Genomic DNA, 5274 nt, shown 5'->3' on the forward strand with positions numbered 1-5274 from the left:
TAATTAGATTTTTTTTGTTAGACTAGATATGTGTAGTAATTAATTTGTTCATATTATGTTAGATTTTTTTTCTGTTAATAGATTTTTTTGGTGATATTATTATTGAATATGCATGTTTGGTGATATTATTGTTAATAGATTTTTTTTGGTGATATTTAGATTGTGTAATTAATTTTGTTCATATAATTTTAATGATTTTTTTGTTCATAGTATTTAGAAAAAGGAAAAAAATAGCTAGTTGAACTAGCTAGTTGATTTAATAAACTAATTTATAGAAGTAGTTTGTTTTTAGTAAGTACTACTTATTTATTTATAGTAAGTGCTTAGTAGTTGAACTACATAGTTGATTTAATTAATAAAACTACTTTTATTTAACTATATATAGAAGTAGTTCCCGCGTCGACGTCGGCGATGCCTATCCCGCATCCTCGTCGTCGTCGACTCGGCGGTGGAGGCCTGCTTGATCAGGGCCATGTTCGGGACTAGGCTCCGCCGGGTTGGTATTGGGAGGTGCTACCTTCCGGGGGACGTAGGTTGGTGAGGAGGCAGCCCGTTGTTGACCCGATCCTTGTTTGGTGGCGGTCGCGTGGGCCAGTGACGGTGGTGAGGCATCCGGACACCACGGAGGTGGTACGTCACCGTGTCAGCGAGGAGGACGAGCACGTCCGTCGCTACATGGTTGCATTGGAGGGGAGGTTCGACAATACCTGGCAGGTTCTTCAGGGATCTCACTGGAGCTATGATCCTGTGATGGTTCCTTATCTTTGGGTGTCCACCGCCCGCGTCGATACCCGTCGGGAGCTACGGTTCTAGTTATATTAGTGATAATATTCGATGATGTACGGACACCAAGAGATGATGTACTTTTGCTTATAATTATTGAATGCATGCTAATTTGAATACTATACTTTATTTTATGATTTGGTTTTGCTTATTTTATGATTTGGTTTTGCTTATTGAATGCTCATATTGGATAATTTCTCCTTCATTCCCATGTGCTAGACAATTTGATATAATTAATAATGCATTTGGGAATGAAAGGAGGAGCTACGTACATCGATCATCGATACTCAACCCGTGATTAATAATAATGATCTAGTTTAATATTTGAATTATGAACGTATAGGCCGGAAATGTCGTACTCATCGGACGACGAAAACCGCCCGGGGGAGTGCGACTGGTGCCATGACGACCGAGGTATCTGCGACAGGTTCATTGTGCTGGAGGAAGATCGGCGTTTCAGCATTAAGCTCGAGGAGACCTTCGATGTTCATACGGTACGCAACCGACGATAATAGTTTTTTTTCGTAATTACTCATGACTTCAACTATTTTAATCATGACAATATTTTTCATCTTTTCCAATTCGACTAGCTTATCCCATGCTTTGCAAGACGCTATATCTTGGAAAGGATGGGTTTTGAAGACCATGAAAGTTTCGAAACCAAAAAAATTATCCTAAGTACCCATCATGGTGTGGATTTTCAAGTAAAGCTGTACAATGCTCAGAGTGTAACTCATTTTGGTTGCAAAAATTGGGAAGCACTTTGCAAGATGTATGGTTTTGATGAGGGTATGCTTGTTACCATGGATCTTGGTGATCCTACAACCGAGCAAAAGAGACCTACGATTTTCGTCCTTGTGAATACACCTCCAATTCTTCCCCCATGTGAGCTTAACATAGTTATTAAGTAATTTACATTGTTTATTTGAAAATTGTTGACAACTTATTCTCCATTGACAGCTTATTTTCATTCTTCAAAGAATGTGCGGAAGATGGTAGACAGAACCTACTACACCGAAGGCTCCGAACTAACTTATCAGGAGAAAAATCATCTGGTCGGATTTTGTACTGATCCTGAGAATTACAATGTCTACAATCGAACTCCTCAACATTATGGTCAATACGTGCCACTAGTGCACGTGTTGAACTACGGTAACTACCATGGAGATACCCTGGTATGATTTTTTACTATTACAACATTCGTGCATCTTTTTGCACACTTCTAAAACTAGTATATCATATCATTGCTAACTACGAAGTTATTACTATGTTTTTCAACATATAATCCCAAATGATTGTGTGCCTCATCTGATGTATACACGGGGTAGCCTTCATGTTTTGACATACAACCAGGTCGTCCTACGAATCTCAACTGTCCATACCGGGTTTCTAAAAGAAGTGGAGACATGATAATCAAAGAATGGAAAAAATGTATGGACAGTCGTAAGGAGCTTCTTGGAAGCAACATTCAGCGAAGGGCAAAAATTGGAGACAGGATGATCGCCATTCTTCATAATGGAGAGTCAGGGTCTATATTGTTTTATGCTATTTTACCTTAAGGGTGTTTAGATCCTACCTGATACTGATGATCATGTGCTAAGAACAATTATGTAGGGTTGGGTTCGATGACTATGAGGATGATGATCATATGATTTATTATTAATAATGAGTAGAAGTTGTATATGGTGATGCATGATTAGTAGGACTTGTTATTATATATATATGATGATGTATGATGCAAGCATGCATGGGCATTTTATATCTGCGGGTGCAATGAACATAGCAGCAGCGTTGATAAACCAAGGACGAAGATATAAGAGAGGACACTTCTCTCTATTAGCTAGCTATAATAACAACCTAAAAATAACCCCTAAAGCAGCCACTTTTTTAAAAAAAAATACTTTTGGTCCCGGTTGGAGCCACCAACCGGGACCAAAGGCCCCCTGACTGGGGTGGGCGCACAGGGCCATGTGGAGGCACATTGGTCCCGGTTCTGGTTTGAACCGGGACTAATGGGTGGAGGTATTAGTAACGACCCATTAGTCCCGGTTCATGAACCGGGACTAAAGGCCCTTACGAACCGGGACTAATGGGTGGTTTTCTACTAGTGACTCCCTCCGTCCAGAAATACTTGTCATCAAAATGAATAAAAGAGAATGTATCTAGATGTATTTTAGTTCTACATACATCTTTTTTTGTCCATTTTGATGACAAATATTTTCGGACGGAGGGAGTACTTGCTTGCGTAGACCGGGAGCTAGCTACAACTCTCTGCTGAGCCAGCTCATAACTCCCGCTGGAGTAAACAACTAATTTTTTGTCCAAAGAATACCGGTCGAAGAAAACTCGGCAACTCCCTTCAGAGAACCGGATTTTGACTTTAAACATATATTATTGCAAGAAAATCTCCACATTTTCAAAATATTCACATATTTCAAAACTGTTCACGAGCTTATTATATGCTCATGAATTTCAATTATTCTGTAAATATTTTTAATTTCAAAAGATTTGCAAACTCAAAAAATGTTGACGAATTTTAAATATTCATTAAATTTATCAAAAAAGTTCATGAATTTGAAAAAAAAAGAACAAAGAGAAAACCTGGGAAGAAAACCAGTAGATAGAATCCTGCTCGACCCTATAAAACCATCCAAGTTAGAAGAAAACCACAATGTTAACGACCGTCCAACCACGTGGCCTCTTAGTTGTTCGTGGAGATTACACAATTCAAACAATTAGGAATTCGTTCCGAAGCAATATAAACAAACAAAAAATCTTTGAATTCATGAAGATTATTGGTTACCTTTTTTTTTACAAAACATTAATAATTATTTACTAACTATAAAAAACATTACTACTACTTGTTGGAGTTCCTTTCTCAAATCAAACTAGATTTTCATGATATAATACAACTTCTAACTACACAACTTGTACAAAAAAAAAAACTAATCCTTTTTCCTTCCTTGAATCCTTTGTTTTTAGTTTATTCATGAAATTTTCATACTATGCATTTTTTTACCCATAATGGATTTACATGGACCAATAGATCAGATTGGTCGGGATGGCCCCCGTACCAACATGCGCACGTCACGTAAACGGCCACACTCTCTCATCTGACCAAACGTATCCATACCAGACTGCCGCCCACATCCAACCTCACCACAGTATGATGCTCATGTTGGCCATGCCTATTAAAATTAAAATTAGGACATGAAAAATCACCTACGGACAGTGCGTCTATAGCCGGGTGCGGCGGAGCGCGCCATCCCCTCTAGTTGTGTACTTACACGTACCCCTTTATGTCAAAGCTGTACTACAGTCAATTCAGCGCGCGAGCAAGCAAGAGAATTGCCGGAGTAGTATCGGTCTGAGACATGTTTTCTGAATTTTCACAGGTTTTTCGGCAAGCACATTCATTCAGACAGAGAGAGACTCTAGATTTTTTTTTCAAATACTTTTAGTCAGAGTACATATCTAATACAGAAAGTCCGCTCGGGGTACAACACAACAAGCCCCAAATCAAAGGAAAAGAGCATCTTGCAACGGACAAAAGGATTGATGCGGCGTCGAGCTACGATCTGAAGCCCATCCATAATGGCCTCAAGCGTGTCCAGGTCCCGCTGGTTTTACTTTAGTGTTTGTGTTGGTTTTTTAGTTAGGCAATTGCTCATCGAGATTGAAAATGTGCAATCTCGGGAAATGCACTGTCTACAGCCCAAGTTTGCGCATTTCCGGTTTTGCAATTCTAGGCCTAGAATGTGAAACTGGGTGGCCTGCACATTATGACGCATGAAATCGCATGCAATTTTTTGTTGTGCAATTTAGTATTTTGCATATTTTCATAGTTGAATTCTGCACACAAATTGTGTTCAATTGTGGTAAGAAATGTGACATTTGGCACTTAGAAAAGAAGCCTCATATTGGTCATATTTTTTATCCAAATTTAGGTATAAAAATAGTATAGGTATTTGTAGCATTTGCATTTCTAGCATTGATAGCATGAAAGGTTCTTGAGTGTGAACAAGAGGAACAAAAGGTTTAAAAAAACGTTCGACAGTAAGTTTAGTTACGCAGGGATGGCAACTTTAATTTCCAAGCATGACAACGTTAGTTTTGACGGAGTGCCACACAATTGACGTGTAGCACTTATCATTTGGAGAAAAAAGAACGACGAAGTAATCAAGGTACTGCCGATTCATCTCAGGTAGGAACAAGACTTGCTACGAAGAACAGAAAAGCACCTGCTGGACCAAGTGTCTGTCTTTGTTAGTTGTCAAACCATATTGTACACTCAATGTGTTCTAACAAGCGAGTAAAAGAATAGTTGAGGAGCAGGTGTTTCTTCTAGCGTTGCCATGTATATCCTTATGTTGTTTCCACTCCTCCGATGACTCCTAATCAATCTTGCATCCCTCGTGGCTCTTGCTTCGGTTGCCAACTATGATGAGAGAGTGGGCTAGGTGGACAGAGGCGTAGCTAGGATTTGAGTAG

Source organism: Triticum dicoccoides, chromosome 2B (assembly GCF_002162155.2).
Source record: "Triticum dicoccoides isolate Atlit2015 ecotype Zavitan chromosome 2B, WEW_v2.0, whole genome shotgun sequence".
Classification (NCBI taxonomy): domain Eukaryota; kingdom Viridiplantae; phylum Streptophyta; class Magnoliopsida; order Poales; family Poaceae; genus Triticum; species Triticum dicoccoides.